The sequence below is a fragment of the Euprymna scolopes genome, chromosome 10 (assembly GCF_053919585.1).
Source record: "Euprymna scolopes isolate OS-2025 chromosome 10, ASM5391958v1, whole genome shotgun sequence".
NCBI classification, from domain to species: domain Eukaryota; kingdom Metazoa; phylum Mollusca; class Cephalopoda; order Sepiida; family Sepiolidae; genus Euprymna; species Euprymna scolopes.
In genome coordinates this window covers 71,015,825-71,036,984 of record NC_136491.1, presented here as the reverse complement: position 1 = coordinate 71,036,984, position 21,160 = coordinate 71,015,825, and the positions used below count along the sequence as shown (strand labels likewise).

Sequence of the window (21,160 nt, the reverse complement as noted above, 5' to 3'; positions counted from 1 at the left end):
TGAGATCCGTCATTTTCTGATCATCCAAAAGTTAAAGACGGTCGATCATTTTTTTTTTTTTTTTCGCTTCTAACTTTATCTATGAAAAAGGAAAAAAAAATTTTGGTGAATTTTCCAATGTTTAATAATGGTAGTTAAATAAAAAAAATTTTTTTGATTTTTAATTTTGAATACATATTAGTTTTTTTACATATAAATAAATTAAATTAAGTTGCAGGCGTTCAAAAGTTAAGGAACTCAGAAAATTAATACAAACTTTAGCAATTTTAACAAAATGTCGACTCCGAATATTCGAAAAAAGCTATCTATACAAGAAAACAACTTATTTGTGACCATTATGATGAAAAAACATCCATAGGGGAGATTGCTAAAATATTGAAACGGTCTAAAAGTGTTGTTTTTCGGGTTATTTAAAATAGAAAAAAAGGTTTACTATTGACTGAAAAGAAAAAATCGGGCCGACCCCGAATAACAACTAAGAAGGAAGATAGAAAAATCACTCGAGCATCTCGTTCTGATCGCTTTAACACTGCGGCTTCGATATCCCGGGATTCTATATCCGAAACTGGACAAAAAGATTCCCGACAAACAATCTCACAAAGATTAAATGAAGTTGGATTATTTTCAATGCTGAAAGCCTTTAATTTCTATTAAAAATAAAAAGGCCAGATTGTTATTTGCTGAAAAACATTTGTACTGGGAGAAAAACAATGGGAAAAAGGTTCATTTTAGTGATGAATCTAGAGTCAATCTTTTAGTGATGAATCTAAATTCAATCTTTTAGTGATGAATCTAAATTCAATCTACAAAATACCACGTGTCAGAAGAAAAAAAATGGAGAAAGACTGTCCCCTAAGTGCATTAAAAATACAATAAAATTTGGATGGGGCAGTATAATGGTATGGGGAATGATATCTTCAAAAGGAACTGCCTACCCCTTGCGAGAATTCATGGAAAAGTTAATGCCCGAATGTACAGAGATTGATTAGAGAACATGTGGTCCCTAATCTTTCTGATCCTGATATCTTTATGCAATACAACGCACAGTTCCATAAAGCAAAAATAGTTTTAGAAGAGCTAAATAGATCCAATATTTGCGTTATGGATTGGCCAGCTCATAGTCCTGACCTGAATTCAATTGAAATGTTTGGAAAATTATTGGTGATAAGATCACAGGAAAAAAACAAAAAAAATCTGGATGATTTATGGAAATGTATAAAAAAAAAATCTTAGAATAATATCTCACCTATAACATGTGAACGATCCATTCTGTCTTGCAACAAAAGATGCCATAGTGTGATTAAAAACAAGGAGCTTTTTACTAAATACTGAAAGGATTCTTTATTTTTTCCTTAACTTTTGGACGCCTGTAATTTAATTAAATTTATTTATATGTAAAAAACTAATATGTATTCAAAATCAAAAAACAAAAAAAATATTTTTTATTTAACTACCATTATTAAACATTGGAAAATTTACCAAAAATTTTTTTTTTTCCTTTTTCATAAAGTTAGAAGCCATTCCAAAAAAATGATCGACCGTACCTTAACTTTTGGATGCTACTGTATATGTCCAGCAAAGATATACCAGGCATAAAACTGCAAAATCAATGGATAAAAATGGTAGCACCGTTCATGTGTTCTGAGCTAAACCTTCTCCGAATTCGCATGCAACTGCTAAACTTTGCTGTTCTCTGTATTGAGAGGCGACACAGGCAATTCTACAGGTTAACGAAAAGCTGTGAGCAATGCGAAGGTTTTGTGAGGCACAATCTTCATGAACTCTATACAGAAGAAACCTTCTCAATCACCAATAGCTATGGCTAAAGATACATTACTTGAAAGTACTTCTTTTAAACTCCTCGGCTTAACGTTCACAGGGAACATGAGTTGAAACAGATTCATCAAGAGCATCGCCAAGGCTACTGCGAAGAAAGTGGGCACTCTCTACCATGCTAGAAGGCTACTTACACCTGAAAGTATCCTATACCTCTTCTAGGCCACCATTCGCCCATGTATGGAGTATTGTTGTCACATTTGGGCTGGTGCATCTGCTACTAGTTTCTCACCCCTGAACAAGGTTCAACTTGATTGGTCCTAAACTGTCATCTAAGCTTCAACCTCTGTCGCATCGACGAAATGTTACATCCTTCTGCCTGTTTTACAAGTATTTTAATGGTGGATACTCTGCCGAACTACTAACCCTCATACCCCCTCGACATAAATACACCCGACAAACCCAATAAGCAGAAAAGTCCTACCTCTACACAGTTGAGATCCCTAGATATAAGAAAGCCTTCTTCTCTAATAGTTTCTTCCCAGAACTGCTAGACTTTGGAATTCCCTTCTGGGTTCCTGCTTCCCCAACTGTACTGACATGCATGAGTTCAAGAGTAATGTGAATATACATCTTGCTGCTCAATTCCCTACATAGTATCCCTGCAACTCATGTCTCTGATAGTAGTCCCCCTACATCAAAGTGGCACTATGCCTTGTTAGGGGTGAAAATGTAAAAAAAAAGAAAAAAAAGGAAAAAGTCTACCTCAACAAACAAATATCTTAAGTAGAGTGGAAGGACAATGTAAGTGGTTTAGATTGATTTCTGATGTAGTACTAGATAAAATATAACTATCTTCAATTTTGAATGTGTTGGTGAGAACGTTTTCATAAAAGAGAAAGTCAAATATAATAAATACTAGCAAGGAGACCCGATGTTGCCCGAAACTGAATGAGGATCAACAGATGTTCCAATCATAGCATACGTGAGCACAACATAATCCTACCTAAACGTTTTTGAGCCAAAGGTTCTCGACAGACAGCACGAGGCACATACAAACTACTAAACACAGCGTCAGCATATACACAATGCAACCAAACACAGTTTATATGCATTTTCTCACTAACAAAATAGACACACTTACATACACATCTACAATGCCTATATCATTTACACTGGCAATGGAAACACACACACTGAGTTACGTACCTAGAAAACAGCGATATTAAACTTGACATAGTGATATGGGATAAGTATGAGAAAGAAGCAACTTTAGGAGAAGTTAGTGTCTCGAATGATACTGCGTTAAACAGGGTTTGGAAGCAAAAGATGACGAATTACCAATGTCTTATATACAAAATGAAAAGAAACTAGGATCTTAAGAAGATCTCTATCATTCCAGTAATTATAGGAGAAACTGGACTCATCTCTATATAAATAAAATGAACTCATTTTTTCCCGTCTGATTTTGACATTAATAGGATTAAAAATCAAGATATTTCATGCAAATATAATATGCACAAACGGCAGAACAATATCTGAGGTGTGTTATAGGCTTATTATTTCTCAAATTCCTCGATAATCTTAGATTTCTATACTTTTTCTGCTGAGAAGTCACGGCCAAAATCGGTTAAGATCAATGGAAGTGGTAAAATATTTTCTCTCTAATAAATTCCTCCTCCCCCTGCCACCACTTAACACCGTTTGGGGATCGTTCACAAGGAACAGTTGAGAAGAGAACACCGGTTTGGCTTCGTAGTTCTTTCATGTGAAGTTATTTAAAATCACTAAACTAAGCTGCAGTGCTCTGTGGCGTAGTGGTTAGCATGCTGGACAATTCACATTATATTTTCACGTTCGCGCCGACCTACCGTAGTTGTTTTTTTTTTTGTTTTTTTTTTCCTAAACAACTGGAATGGACTTTTCTTGGTGGCCGAACTGTTAACGTTGCAGATGTTTTTTTTGTTTTTTTTCACACTTTATTTTCCTACTTTTACTCATGACTCCGGGTTTGATCCTTCCTACTTACCTACCATAACATTTTTTAAAACTCCCCCCCCCCCGTCCCGGAAACAAACACTCGGGCAACGCCGGGTACCCCCGCTAGTGAAAAATAATTTCAAAAACTATCTGGCGAATATACCTGGTGAACCAAGTGCAAGAGAGATGCAGACAATTGCACTAAAAAGGACGGTTAGAATCTAATAACAATCTTTTTGTTGGAATGTATGAAACAGCGGATGAATATCTGGCATCCAGTGGATTGTCTCATCTCCAGCTAAAGCAAAACGCTAAGGAAATTGAAAAACAAAAAAGTGCCAAACGAAATATCTATGAAATGAATATGTCTATTCAAATTCTCCTTACAGTTAAACAAATTCTTTTCACGTGGAACGTTTTAAGACTTTCTGAACTTTTGTAGTCTACCAACTATTTTTTTTATATTTCAATGTCTTAGCAAGTTATAAATAAAAAATAATTATTTTTGTACGAATCATTTTTTTTTCATTCTTTCTTTTGATATTGCCTTTCCCTATGCAATATACAGCCAATATCTAAATTTTCCTCCCCCCCCCTCTCTCTCTCTCTCTCTCACACACACAGAGCTCAGAACTGCTGAATTACCATAACATTTGTTATGCTAATTCATCAACAGAAAGCGACCCATTGATTTTAGTGACCTCATAACCTTTCTGGCTCAACTGTTTTAATCTAAAAATAAAATAACTGAACCCAAAAAGGAAAGGAGGGAAAAAATGTTCAAACCGGAAGTGAAGATGAATGCTGACTCAAGCAGCTGCTGATAAAATGTGGAGTGTCGCGGCTGATTTTCTTTTTAATAAAATATGGCATAAAGAAAAGAGCAATATACACAGACGATGTGGATAAAGTTTATGCATAAGTAATAAGTAAGTAGAGAATTTACATATGTTAGCTAAGAAATTAGCTAAAAAAAAAAAAAAAGATTATACCACCCACATATCTTTATATAAATTTACTAAAACAAATATTAACTTTAATTATTGTTACTTTTACAGTCGTACATCCGACCACATCTTTATTTATTCATCTTTCTCTCAAGTTCATGCTTATCACTTCCTCACATGTTTTCTTTGCCAACTAACCTTGCTCCTTGAACTATTCTACATCCACCAAGAACTCTCATTCCATTCTTTCAATGTGCCCATACCAACGAAGTCTCATATTCTGCACACATCTTCCTATATTTTCCAGATTTAATTTTCTGGGATCATTTGATCTAAGAGTGACTTTACGACTTATATTATGCGTCCATCGTATCATTTTTATTCATGCCACACATGTTCTCAAAACTCACTGGACAAGTTTCGTTTCTATGCATCATCACACTGCATACACATTCCTAATAGACTCTTCCCTTAGTTGGCAATACCTGTTGTGATGTTTGGTGTGGGAAGTAATCGGTCCTTGCTAAATACTGATTACTATCACGGTGGGATAGCAAGGTGCATGTTGCTTAAAGAAAGAGAAAAACACTTCCTAACGTATTTTGTATGTTTTTTAGAGTGCGAAAACCTGGATGTGATCAGGGGTCAGAACTCCCGCAACACTAGAGATTTTCTCCCATGTTTTTATTAAGATATTACAATGCTTTCCTATTTTTTTCTTTTCTTTTCTTTTTTTATATCAGGAGAGTTTATTAAAAATGTGATGGAGCTGATGTCTTTGCACTGATGGGTTAAACATTCTCTAGAATGAGACATCTGTTAACCTAAATGAAAGAAAATGACAATTATAAATTATTATGTACAGAGGTATATTGGGGGGGGGGTAGTAATCAGATGTTTTGGGTGGCTGTCCTGTCTGACCTGAACCCTTGAGGTTTAAAGTGTGTTGTACCTAGTTGTCTAGGTTTTAGTGGCATTGCCGTATGAGGCTTAATCGAGTAGGTTGTGTGTAGGATCTGTTGATGGCTTGGGGATTTTTTGAAGAAGTTGACATTTCTTGTATCTTGGTCGCCCTTGTGAGTGGCGGTAATCATGAATCTCTTTTTCTTTGCTACAGTCATTGGGTTTGATTAGTAGGGTGTGAGAGCCTTTAAGGAGTGATATTTCTTTTTTCTTTAATTCTAATATTACACCTATGAATTCTTTTTTTTTTTTCAATTATGAATTCCAAAAATAAAATATTGGAAAAATAAATTTTGTTATCATTTGAAAAATGTCCAGTGACATTTAATAATAACAGCAATAACATATTTTTTTCCAGAAATAAACCAAAGAAATAAACAATAAATAAAATAAAATAAATAAAATAAACCAAAGAAATAAACAATAAATAAAATAAAAAAAATAAAATAAACCAAAGAAATATATACCTCAAGTTTCCAGTGCATTTCGTCACGCAGCTGCTTCCTGTGACATTAAATAGATTATTTTTTTAAGAGGATTACTCATTAAATGCAACCAAGGTTCAAAAATAGCAACGGGGGAAAAAAAAAAAAAAGCGAACACAAAAGTAAAGACACTTGGGCAACACTGAGTAAGTACGGTTATATATATATACGGCACAATCACATTGACACACTGGTTCTCACTGAAGTTAAGCAACGTTGAGCCTGGTCCTCACGATCTGGGAGACAGGTTGAGAACATTACTGTCTGTGTCAAGGAATGGGATATAGAAAAGTTATATGAGATGCTACCAGCTGTGTCAGTGTAGTTAGAGGAGCCAAACCAATTACTGTGGTGGGTATGGATGACCATTTCGGAAGGTTAGGCACTGTACATACTGCTCCGAGTCATAGAAATTTCCAGGTTGGTATCTGGAGGCGCATTAATTCACTAGGAAAGACATACATCTAGGGGAAGGTAACTCTGATTTAAAAACCTGCGGTCTACTGTATACTCTGTCCTGTGGCAGTTATCTGCAACAACGGATGTTAGCAATAATACCAAAAAGTGTGGATGGTTCTACACATAGCCTTCACCACTATAAACAAATCATGTGTGTGGATTTCCGAGCAACTTAGTTGTTGTGGTGGAACCTTATACATCGAAATGGACGGGGAGTGGCAGTTTTAGTCATTTAGAACTGCTTTAAAGCTTCACCACTCACTTATTTTTCGACCAAATTATTACAGTTTATAGCTCACCTTCTCAGCTATATTATAAAAAACAAAAGTTACAATGAATTTACTGGTGTTCAAAATCGCAAAAAAACGTAAGGAAGTGAGTGACGAGTTTTATGACTAGTTTCCATAGTAACTACGTCGCTTCAGTGACTACTGTTGCTACAAATTCACCGCTCTTACGAAAAGAGAAGTAACAAGTGAAACAGAGAGAATGAAAGAATGAACGGGAGATGATTGGGGGGTTTTATTGAAAGCAGGCGAGTGCTGTACATTGTTATTACATATGTGAATGTTATGTTTTATATGGGGGCAAAAAAAATAAGACTGAAATTAAACAAAGAACAAGTGGATTTACTGAAAGCCTAGAAAAATCATGGATTACAATAGAAAAATGCGTAATGTGGTTATGTAAAGTAATATGGTTAAGCTTTAACATGAAAAAGTAAAGGACTAGTTGTTAAAACTGGAAAAGAAAAGGACAAGATATTCTAGTAAAAAACTAATAAATTTATAACTTAAAATATTGCAGCACTAAGAATTTTTTTTTTAATTCAATTTATAACATTATACAATCAATTCTTAATTCTGCAATATTTTAAGCTATAGATTTATTATATTTTTTACTAGAATATCTTGTCCTTTTCTTTTCCAGTTTTAACAACTAGTCCTTTACATTTCCATGTTTAAGCTTAACCATATGACTTATCAGGCTTGGATTTTTCTATTGTAATATATATATATATATATATATATATATATATATATATATATATATATATATATATATATTATCTTTGGTTTCTTAACCTCCTCGTCTTTTCCCTTTTCATTTCTATACAGACCATAATCCACACCATTTTTTGTCTTCTTCCCATAAATTAAACAAAACATTTCCCTTTTTATATGATTCAATTGGAATCCATTATTGAGATGAGTATTATTTATTAATTTTATTTATTGCAGACTATTATCCTCATCTTTGCTAGATGTTGTTTCACAACGTTTCGGCCAACTATTCCTCTGACCTTCGTCAGGTAGTAACCATGACGGGATAGGAACTCTGAATCTCCTTACTGCATTCTCAACAATTACTGCCATCCATAGTTGTCGTCGTCTCACCACGTTTTGGCCAAGTAAGCTTCTGGCCGCATTTATAAGACCAAAAAAATCCAACCTTGATCACTCTCTGGAGCCTGTGGCGCAGTGAATAGAGAAATTGAATCTCTACGGTTTCAGGTGATAATTGTCTGAAGATAGCGGTTTCAATCCTACCCAAAGCCAGCCAGAGGCTTACTTGGCCAAAATGTGGTGAGACCACAATAACTATGGATGGCAGTGATCGCTGAGAAATGCAGTTAGGAGATTCAGAGTTCCTATCCCATCGCGATTACCGTCTGACGAAGGCCAGAGGAATAGTTGGCCGAAATATTGTGTAACAACAACTAACAAAGATGAGGATAATAGTCCGCAATATATAAAAGTAATTTCCCTTTTTATTTTTTATTTTAATTTTAGTTTATTTTATTCTTTACTTCTATTTTTAATAACAGGTGATGGGACCTCTTGATAATAATTTCTTATGATGCTGAATACCTGAAATACTTTGCTTTCACATAAGCTGTATCGCCTGAAGATGTCTATAGTTAGCTGACCGAAACATGCTCATGAATGTGTAACGATATATTAATGCTTATGTACAAACAAATAAAAAGTATATCTCGCCCTACTTCGGTACTGAGCACTCCTGTATTAACCTTTTGAAACTTCATTAGTTACTTTGCCTCTGAAAAATAATTAACCTTGAATATATATATATATATATATATATATATATATATATATATATATATATATATATTAAGCTTCAATCTATGGTGTCCCCTCGCCAAACTTTTACAAGAAACACTCGTCTAGCTGTAAACACTATCAATAATTCCCCCTACTCTTTATCTGTGCCTAAACCTAAACGTAGATTCCATGAAAAAAGCTTCTTTCTTAGAACTGCACGCCTGTGGAACTGTCTTCTGTTTTCCTGCTTTTCAGCTGACTACAATCTGATTGTCTTCAAGTCCAACGTAAACAAGTTTTTGATGAGCCGTTCCACCTAAGTTAACAAATTTACCGAATTTCCATTACTAACAATTATTATATTGTTCAATTGACTACTGTACACTCTTAACCTTATCCTCGAGTGGTCTCTGGGCCTTGATAAGTGGTGATGCCTATGTAAAATATATATATATATATATATATATATATATATATGTATATATATATACAAATTTAAGACTGTAAAAATGTATTTTACATGAATTTATTATTCGACAGGATACTCAAATAAGATATATTGAAATTTCCTTAATCCACAGAGTTTCAAAGAAATGCGTTCTTCTTATCAGAAGAAAGATGTCAGCAAATGAATATTATAACAAAGCTATGACTTTGCTGGTATTGGCATTAATTGAAACAGCATTACATGAAAGCTAGTCATAAATGCAACCAAAATTTTTTTTGCAAAGAGTTCACACAAACAAAAATAAAGATAAATATTATCTTAAAATTAGAGCCTATCAAGATAATGAAAAGCTTAGCATATTTTTTATTTATTGTCAAATTTATGCTTTATTTATATATATATATATTAAAATTTATGCTAGCCAATGATAATTTTTTTTATTAATGTTTATCCTTTTATGAAAAGAGTCTATCTTTAAAAGTCCATGGGTTAAGGACGTTTCTTTACTATAATTCCTCATTTGAATTTTTGATAAATTAATAAATATTGTAATTTATTCAATTTTTATTTTCATCATCAATTTTTCTCGTTTTATATATATATATATATATATATATATATATATATATATATATATATAGGTGTGTGTGTGTGTGCGCGCGCAAAGCCAAAGCAGTTAATAAAACAAGTAAAATTTATAATGAAAGTGTAAGAATTATTTAAATTACAATATTTATTAATCCACCAAAATTTCAAACAATGAATGATAATAAAGAAAACTCCTTAACCCATGGATTTTCAAAGATAGACTCTTTTCATTAAAGGACAGACATTTGTAAAAGATGCATCACTGGTTAGCATAAATTTGAAAATATATAAAAGATTAAATTATCGAAAAACATTGTAAAAACCAATTTATAAATAAATAAATGAGATTTCAGATTTTAAATCATTTAATTAAACTTTTAACATTTGAATTTATCTTTTTACTTTTGGCTTGTAGGAAGCGTTTTATTTTATTTTTTTATGACATAGAAATTATTTTATCTCTACATATAATAAAATAGGAACAATTATTTCCTAACGAAAAAAAAAAACATAGTTTGGCAAACACAAACGCCACATATAAATCCATTATGATCAGACTATCAGTCACTATCTTATATAACTTTTGCACATATTTGCAGTCACATTAATCTGTTATATTAAAATCATATTAATTCCTAGGAGCGTCACAATCCAAACTATGTCTTAGTTACTGGAGGTAGCACAATTTTTTCTCCCTAATTATTTTTTTCTCTCACTATCCCATCTTAACCAAGAAGTTCTGTACATTGTTTGCAAATTTTACTACTTTGCTGTTTGTTTTGCTCCATTGATAGATACAATTGACACAAGCTTTTTCGTTTTCAGTTTGTAAAATAGTGAACGCTCCCTTCAAAAAGTCCAGCCAATTCCATTAGCTGTCTGCTTGCATTTCTCAGAATAAGGAATTATCGATTTCAGGTATGTTTTCGAATGGTTAAACGCAAAACAAGGTAGTGTCAATCAAACAGCAATATAACTCTGATTATCAGAATATCTACCTCGAACCATACTCACAGAAATTTTACAGAAATTTTACCCGATACGCTATTATTTATCTTCTTCTCCATATTTTTTTGTTTTCTTCTACGTAAAACTTAAACACAATTTCTTACCAGATGTTTACTGTACGGGCTATTGATACATCTTCAACTTTGAATTTTTCTTCTTTTTCTTCTTCTTTTTAGTCTTCTTCAACGTCTTCATCTTTTTCATCTTCTTCACCATACAATTATACTTCATCGTCCGTACGTAAACAAAGACCCTTTTTTTTTAATGACTGGCAGACCTGCGGATTTCTACTCTTTCTTTCTGCCGTTTCTTTCTTTCTTTTTCTTCTTCTTCTTCTCTTATGTAAAACTTACGTAATTTCTTACAGGATTGTTGTGAATATGGATTATCTCCTCTTTGATAATCCAAGCTATAAAAATGTACATTTTCGCTTGTCAAATAGACGAGTAGTAGAATTCTTAATTGAATAAAAGATTACTAGACGGAATCTCTCGTCCCTTTTTCATTACAGGGATGTTTAAGGGACATGTTATCGATTGAATAAAGGGTTTTTCTCAAGTATAATTTTTGATTCGCCAGTTTAAATGCTTTAGAATTCATTTCGAGTTGTTTTTTTTAAACATACATCAATAACGTTCTATAGGCAAGGTTTTCATCTTCATTAACAGAACGTAATTGGGTGTATTAAGAAATATTTTCAAAAAACAAATATAATTAATAGTTTTCTTAGAGACAATATACTTTTACAAAATGTGCATAAATAAACATGCCGGATAGCATTCAGGCACATACCATTTTACACATGGGCACTTATGCAAAGTACGGACCATGCTGAAATACTAATGTTATTATTTATTATCTTAGTCTTAACATGGGAGGCACCAAACAATTAATTAAACAATACCTACCGTATACAGTATAAGTTTACTTGAACATAATATATAAAACATGGTACAATCCATATTCTGCATACTTACAAAACACATGTTGCAATATAACATCTGCATCAATGAAGCAAACTTTACATCGGTCATGACTGCCATTCACCGAAACTTGACGACTGTGACAACGAGTTATTAGGCAGCCAGTACCCATAAGTAACCGCCTTATACAGCAATACCTGACAGTGCTCACCAGTGTCTGCCAGTGCTATAACCTGACAGTAACAACCTTAAAGGATCACCATCCTCCAGTTATTGCAGATAGCAGTCATAACCGCCAATAGATGACAGTGCCTGCCACTGGATAATATTGATCAGTACTGTCCACCATGCACCGACAGTGATAGTTGTAAAGGCAAGTAACTGCTTTAAAACAATACTAATTACCAACAATGGCGACTAGTAAATTCCATTCAGTGCCACAGCCCGACAATGTAAGACAGTGGAAGCCAGATGCTTTCATTTTGGCCACTGCCACCAGTGTTCATAATTTTCTTAAGCTAAGAATAACAAACACCACCATCTATCTGAGTTCTGTGTTAATAGTAATTGTCTGTATTTTTTATTTGTTACAAATCCTTACCAAAAACAAGGAACACATCGCTCTGATAAGATATAGACAGCTGCTCCAGCATTACAATAAGCTATTACATATGTACGGTCTCCACCAAGATATACAAAGACGGTATTCCACTCAGACCCATAGTGAGCTGCCGAGGCTCAGCATGCCACCCACTGAGCAGGTACCTTGTGGATATAATAAACCCATTAGCAGGCAAGTCAGCAACACATGTAAAGAATTCTGCCCACTTCACGGAACTGATCAAGGGAGCACCCATCAGTACAAACCAAATGATAAGCCTAGATGTGGTTAGCCTGTTCACTAAAGTCCCAACTAGTGAGGCACTAGCAGTAATTCAAGACAAACTAGCTGCGGACCTCTCCATAGAAGAGCGCACATGTGTACCATTGCCAAACTTAATGGAAATGCTAACATTCTGCATAGAAACAACCTACTTCAGAATGGGTACTGACCTATATCGACAAGAGGAGGGGCTAGCTATGGGCTCGCCATTATCACGAGTGATGGCGAACATATACATGGAATACTTCGAAGACATGGCCTTAGGTTCAGCTCCCTTAAAGCCCCCCATGTGGCTAAGATAAGTTGATGACACCTTCATACTCTGGCCCCATCAGGAAGACATCCAGGCTCTTCTAGACCATGTGAACTCAATAAGACCATCGATACAGTTCACAATGGAGAAAGAAAAAGATAACCAACTGGCCTTCCTTGATATACTCATATCACGCACAGAGCATGGGTTTAAGACATCCGTATATCGCAAGCCTACCTTCACCGGACAATACCTAAACTTCAACTCCATTCACCCATACAGTATCAAACATGGAATCGCACGCTGCTTACAACATCGAGCAGAGACAATAAGTAGCGACACCATTACATACCACCAAGAAATGGTCAGGTTGAAGAATACCCTTGTAACAACTACCCCGATAGCATACTATCCACCAGACGTGTTAATAGTATAAGAGAGAAGAATGAAACCCAAAAACCTCCAACGGTCTGCCTACTATACATACGAGGCATCTCTGAAAAGATTCAGAGAATATGTGCTCCCTACAACATCAGGACGGTATTCAAGAGCGAGTCAACACTCAGATGACACCTGGTATGAGTGAAGCCCCGCATGGAGGAGAACATGACCAAAAACTGCATATACTCCATCCCATGCAGTTGCAGAAAGGTTTACAAGGGTGAAACATGCCGCCCCCTTAAAGTAAGGGTGGAAGAACACCGAAAAGCGGTAACTAAAGGGGAGACGGAAAAATCGGGTATAGCCAACCATGTCTGGATGGAGAGGGGGGACCATTGCCCCCTATGGGATGAAGTAAAAATAATAAACAGAGAGACCCACTGGAAAGTGAGAAAACTTAAAGAAACAGCTCACATGCTCGGACATAACAACCTACTGAGCAAACCAAGCATAGAGCTGAATGCAATTTGGACATCTCTGATAGAGAGAGAAAACCTTGAATAACAACATAGGTATAACATTAACAAAAACCAACTAAGAATTGTCCTAGTGACATATGGCCGAGTGGTCCTAGACGTTGTATCAAAGTTTACAGTTACCCAAAGGTGCTGAGTTCAATCCTGAACGAAGGCAGTGAAAAAAGTAACATTCAAACCAGAGAATCAGCAACTATGTCCCAAAGCCTAGTTGGAGTCCGAACACGGTACCCCCATAATAATAATAAAGGGTTGGGTTCGAGACTCCTAACAAACGGTTCCCCAGTTCGATACAAAACATCTGACGAAGGACGGGGGGCAAAACGGCCGAAACGTTGTGACAATAACAACCAAGATGAGGAAGTCAGTCCGACAATCTCAATTCTGTGTTAATATATATATTTTTTTGCTGTTTATCTATAGTCAGTAATTTATGACTGACATACGATAATGAACAAGATAATCAAAGGTTATTTCGTTTTGGGGAAGTGGGGGGATCACCCTAGCTGTTCTAGCTTTGTGTCATATTTGCACCGGGCAACACCGGTACATGGGTTCTGCTAGTTTATTTATGAATTGATTCACTATGAACATGTTATATTTTAGATGTTTTTACACCTCAGATTAGATTTATGATTAATTTGGTAACTTATAGAATGCAATTTCGTTGAATTTATTAACTTTTTGGATTTTATGATAATCCCTTTACACCTAGGATTGCATTTTTTTCATTGAGGATTTTAGTGAGCATAACTTTATTAATTTTTTTCATTGCATAACTTTATTATTTTTTTTCATTGCATAACTTTATTCATTTTTTTCATTGTATAACTTTATTAATTTTTTTCATTGCATAACTTTATTAATTTTTTTCATTGCATAACTTTATTAATTTTTTTCATTGCATAACTTTATTAATTTTTTTCATTGCATAACTTTATTAATTTTTTTCATTGCATAACTTTATTAATTTTTTGGTTTTGCAGATTTTAATGAAATCTTTTGTACTACACTGTAATCTATTCATACTTAGATTCCAGATTCTTCTTTTGATTGCACGAATTACTATTTAATTAATTCGTTGATTGACTAGCTAATTAGTTAATTGATTGATTTATTGACCTGTTATTTCATTTAAAATACCTATTGTTTCACAAAAGGTTTATTTTTCATATATTTTAACATTTATGCTTTTTTTTATATATTTTCAAAATTATACTTCTTTATATTTTCAAATTTATATTTTTTTATGTGTTTTCAAATTTATGCTTTTTTTTTTTATATATTTTCAATATTATACTTTTTTATATGTTCAAATTTATGACTTTTTTATGTATTTTCAAATTTATGCTTTTTTTATATATAAAACTCATGCTAGACAGTGATGCTTTTTTTTACTAATGTTTATCCTTTGAGGAAAAAAGTCTATCTTTGAATATTCATAGATTAAGGACTGTTATTTACTATAATTTCTGATTTAAGTTTTTGATAGATTAATAAATATTCTAATTTATTCAATTTTTATTTTCATCATCAATTTTCCTCGTGTATATATATATATATATATATATATATATATATATATATATATATACATATACTAGTCTGAGAGCCCGGCATTGCCCGGGTGTTTGGAGGTGTAGGTTGAGCAAAAAAAAAAAACAGAAAGTGGTTGTAGGACCTGTACCACGAAGGAGGAAAAGAATGGGGAAAAAACGTGATGTCTTTGCTGTTACGACCACCACCAAACCGGAAGTGACATAGGTTTAAATTAAGGCGAGACAATCAAAGAGGAGATGACTTCCAAAAATATCGGCGAAAAAAACGACCCCTCCCTGTAGAAAAGTGCCCAGCTGAAGGTAAAGAAATTAATGTTTCTAGCCAATTTTTCGATATTTGTTGTCTGAAAGCCCGAGCTTCAAACCGATACTGATCTTGTGAAAATCTGTCGCCTCTGTCGAAAGTTTTAGGCAGACATGCAAACATACATCGGTCATGACTGCCATTTATATATTGGTTGCTCAAATTTTCGACCCAAACTGATTAAAAAGCTTGCCCTGTCTCTGAATACCCTTTATGTCAAATTTCAAATGTTTAGACCAGATATATCTGAGTAATTTGGTAGAGACCGCAGCGGTCAATTTTTTTAAAACTTTGACCCCTGTTATGACCCCTTAACATTTATTGTTTTGGGCTCAAATCAAGTTATTAAGTTAGACCCATGTCGAAGGAACCTATATCTAAAATTTCAAGTGTTTAGGCCCAAAATTGGTGGAGGAGTTTGGTAGAGTTCTCAAAGGACCCCTTAACAGCTGCATTTCTGGCTGAAAACCGATTACAAAGATTTTCCCGAATCTCCATACCCTGTATATCAAATTTCGAGTCTATAGACTGAAAATTGACAGAGTTATTGTGTAGAGAAATGTACACAGACCGACACACACACACACACACACACACACACACACACACACACACACACACACAGTGAAAATGTTTGTCTAACTGTCTGTGTGTTTGTCTGTGTACATTTCCCTACCAAATAACAAATTTTTGGTCTACAGACTCAAAATTTTAGATACGGAATATTGAGATTTGAGAAAATCTTTTTAGTGGTTTTTGGCCAGATATTTTGCTGTTAAGGTGTCAATGTTCAACAATTTGACCTTTGAGAACTCTACCAAACTCCTCCGCCAATTTTGGGTCTAAACACTTGAAATTTTAGATATACGTTCCTTGAACATGTATCTAACTATATAATTTAATTTAAGACCAGGACAATAAATGTTAAGGGGTCATAATTGGAGTCAAAGTTTTTTAAAAAAATTGATCTCTGCGTGTCTCTACCAAATTACTCAAATTTTTGGTCTAAACATCTGAAATTTTACATAAAGTGTATTCAGACATGGGGCAAGCTTTTTAATCGTTTTTTTGCTGAAAATTTGCCTTTCAAGGGGTGAAAGTCCAAAAGATTTTATCTTTGCGGTCTCTAGCAAACTATTAAGCCAATTTTGGGTCAAACATTTTCAATTTAACATAAAAAAATATTCAGACATGCAGCAAGCTTTTTAATCAGTTTTTGGGCGAAACATTTGGCTGGCAAAAGGTCGAAGTTTACAGAGCTGACCTTTACAAATCTACCAAACTCCACCACGAATTTTGGGTCTAAACACTTGAAATTTTAGATGTGGGTTACTTGGACATGGGTCCAACATTTTAATATAATTTGAGCCCCAAAAAATAAATGTTACGGAGTCAAAATTAGGGTCAATGTTAAAAAAAATTCGACCTATGCGGTCTCTACAAATATTTCTCTATGGTAGTTAAGGAGGCCTATTATATAGAAAGGCATTACCGTACATATTCACACTTTTTAATATATACATATGCACAAGAAAATATGAACATTACATAGGACCCAAGCAAAGCCGGGCGGAATTGCTAGTATCTGTTATATATATATATATATGTATATATATACATATATATATACTAGCATTTCAGCCCGGTGTTGCCTGGGTGTTTGGAGGTGTAGGTTGAGCAAAAAGAAAAAATGTGGTAGTAGGAAGGCAGGCTCGAACCCGTACCACGAAGGAGGAAAAGAATGGGAAAAAAACGTGACGTCTTTGCTCTTACGACCACCACCAACCGGAAGTGACGTAGGTTTAAATTAAGGCTAGACAATCGAAAAGAGGGGATAACTTTCAAAAATATCGGTGAAAAAAGCGACCCTCCCTGTAGAAAAGTGCCCAGTTGAAGGTGAAGAAATTAATGTTTTTAACCAATTCTTTTATATTATCGTCTGAAAGGTTGAGCTTAAAAACGATACTGATCTTGTGAAAATCTGTCGCCTCTGTCAAAAGTTTTAGGCAGACATGCAAACATACATACATTTATATATTGGTAGCTCAAATTTTTGGGTCAAACCGATTAAAAAGCTTCACCTGTCTCTGAACACACTTTATGTAAAATTTCAAATGTTTAGACCAGAAATTGTCTGAGTAATTTGGTAGAGACCGCAGAGGTCAATTTTTTTTCATTTTGACCCCTATTATGACCCCTTAACATTTATTGTTTGGGGCTCAAATCAAGTTATTAAGTTAGATCCATGTTCAAAGAACCTATATATAAAATTTCAAGTGTTTAGACCCAAAATTGTCGGAGGAGTTTGGTAGAGTTCTCAAAACTAAAATCGTTGAACTTTGACCCCTTAACAGCCACATTTCTGGCCGAAAACAGATTAGAAAGATTTTCCCAAATCTCAGTACCCTGTATATCAAATTTCGATCTGTAGATTGAAAATTGACAGAGTTATTGTGTAGGGAAATGTACACAGACAGACAGACACACACACAGACAGATAGACACTTTCACTTTTATATATATGCTAGTATTTTAACCCGGTGTTGCCCGGGTGTTTGGAGGTGTATGTTGAGCAAAAAAAAAAAAAAAAGTAGTAGTAGGAATGTAGGCTCGAACCCGTACCGCGAGGAGGAAAAGAATGAAGAAAAAACCTGAGGTCTTTGCTGTTACTAACACCACCAAACATGAAGTGACGTGGGTTTATATCAATGCTAGACAATCGAAAAGAGGGGATTACTTCCAAAAATATCGGTAAAAAAAGCGACCCTCCCTGTAGCAAAGTGCCCACTTGAGGGTGAAAAAATTAATGTTTTCAGCCAATTTTTCGGTATTTGTCATCTGAAGGGTTGAGCTTAAAAACGATACTGATCTTGTGAAAATCCGTCACCTCTGTGGAAAGTTTTAGGCAAACATGCAAACATATATATATATACATACATTTATATATTGGAAGTTCAAATTTTCAACACAAACTGATTAAAAAGCTTTCCCTATCTCTGAATACTCTTTATGTAAAATTTCAAATGTTTAGACCAGAAATTGTCTGAGTAATTTGGTAGAGACCACAGAGGTCAATTTTTTTTTTAACTTTGACCCCCTTAACATTTATTGTTGGCTCAAATCCAGTTATTAAGTTAGACCCATGTCCAAGGAACCTATATCTAAAATTTCAAGTGTTTCGACCCAAAATAGGTGGAGGAGTTTGGTAGAGTTCTCAAAGGTCAAATCGTTGAACTTTGACCTCTTAACAGACAAATTTCTGGCCGAAAACGGATTCACTGTATATCAAATTTCTAGTCTGTAGATTGAAAATTGACAGAGATATTGTGGAGGGAAATGTACACAGACAGACCCACAGACACTTTCACTTTTATAGATATATAGATATAGATAGATTGGACGCAATACGTAGTAATGATTGAAAAAGTTAAAAAAAAAAAAAAAAAAGACTTGTGCGCCACCACCGAGAATCGAAACCAAAACGTTCAGCTCACGATTTGTTTTTGCCTCTTTATAGGAGTGTGTGTGTGTGTGTATATATATATATATATAGAGAGAGAGAGAGAGAGAGACACACACACACACACATGTATATATATATACACATATATATATATATGATGATTGCAACGTCTTGTCAGACGAGTGCCACTCCCTCAGACATTTAAAATCCATGAGCCTAAATGCCTGAGGGAGTATCTATACAAATATGATGTTACAGAGTCTTAGCTTTGTACGACAGCTAAGTTTCTCTCTCGGTTCAAAATGTTGAGATCCAGCAACAAGCAAGAGCAAGATAGCCAGCAACAAATTAAACTGCAGACCAGCTTAATGCGGGTAATGGTCTTCCGCTTTATGGTTTTTTAAATCAAAGATTTGCTTCTCCTAGAAAGGTTGCCTTCACCACAGCTTACGGGAGCCTTCTCCACCCCAATACACATATACACACACACAAATATACACGGTGCTAGTTAGCCGTTGACCCAGAGAAAAAGTTCATTCGCCCTTTGGAATGTCTTGTTTTTAATCCTTCAGGGAGACTAGCCGCCCTCCTCATCAAACAAGTCGGGTGGGGGAACCAGTTTAGTCGCCGGTGACCCGACCATGAGGCAAGTAGTAGGGAAAGTCGGGGTAAGTTGAGCCAATTTTCCATTTTGGCTCTTCAGAACCCAAACGACTAATTATTTTGCAAAGATAAGTGTATTATTATAAAATTCTTTTATTTGGGAACATTTTGAAACAAGTTGCAGTTTTCTGCTAGTACACCTAAACCGACCATGTGCTTTACAAAAATGCATATCAAATGGCTCAACTTGCCCCGACCATGGGGCAAGTTGATCCAACCTCTGGGGTAAGTTGTGCTACACAGGGGTAAGTTGTGCCACGCAAAAATGTGTTGCAAATAAAGAAAGAACAAGCCCAAAATTGTTGCTGTGGTTATAAAACAAATTATAATAATGAAGTAGAAATGTTAATTACAGCGAATGAACCAGCACAAAATTTGAAACATATATCTGAAAGTAAGTTAATGAAGTTGCCACTATGACAAGTCACAGCTGAAAACGAGCTGGCTAGAACAACGGACAGAACTGCCAACACTATTTGGCTGTGGCAGCTTGTAAACAACATCTTCTGCATTGAAACCCACTTCGTCCTTTGGGTTTGGAACAAACACAGGCTTGTCCGTTCCTACCTTCCCAGCAACTTTTTGAAGGAAAACACCTTCAAACTCAAAGTCCTCCCCGTTGAGAGTGTCAACCTGGGCAATATAGTTCACAGTTCGTGATTTGCCAGCACATTTGACAACCACAAAGTTACCTTCGATTATTGGGCTATCCAGATCAATATCACCATCACTATCTGATGACACATCATCAAATTCAAAATCTGAATCATCAGTGTCACTTGAACATGGGGTTTTAGATCTCAGGGGACATGACTTTTTCCCACCAGCATTGAACAAACACTGTTTTGTTTTTGTTAATAGGCTCCTCTTTCTATTTTCAGAAAGGGCTATCAGCTTCTGTCGTTCAGGGCTGTCAATCAAAATCTTTGAGCTGCCCTTTTTGTGACCACCTCTTCTTGCCTTTCTTGGTGCTGCTTTCGGAAATGGCTGAATTACAGATGGTGAAATGTATGGACGATGCATGACATCATGTGAGCTAGATGAAACACAAGACCCAGATGCGGATGGTTGCATAAGATCATCTTCTTGCTGTTTTTGTGGTCGGACATCATCACTGTGCACGGGCAAGACTGCTCCAGGAACCTCACCTGATGGTCCTGCATCTTCCACAGTAGAATTTGCCTCAAGGCTTTCTGCAGCCACATTTTGCTCACGGTCAGTTGGAAGAGAAGGGGAAAAGTCAATTTCACTAAAGATGTCCCGGTTAAATGGATGAATGCCCGAGGCTTGGAATCCAGCAGCAATGTTCAATGGTGTCATGGCAATCATCTGGGCTTAGTTCACTAGAGCTAGGATTTCATATATTGTTACTGTTTTTCCTGGATTGGATCGTAGCCACCCATCCATGGTTCTGTTGTATGCTGTTTTGAAGGGTCCATACACTGACCGGTCAAGTGGCCGGAGACGATGGGAAG

At 35.1% G+C, this 21,160-nt stretch overlaps 1 protein-coding gene across 1 annotated transcript in view; it reads left to right on the top strand.

Annotated features, from left to right (window-relative positions):
• Positions 1 to 10,537: 10,537 nt before the first annotated feature.
• Positions 10,538 to 21,160, top strand: part of LOC145286094 (uncharacterized) — a 164,646-nt gene continuing 154,023 nt past the window's right edge. Inside the window, exon 1 of the mRNA XM_080134774.1 lies at positions 10,538 to 10,630. The gene's annotated coding sequence lies outside the window, so the exon portion shown is untranslated. The remainder of the gene's footprint in view (positions 10,631 to 21,160) is intronic.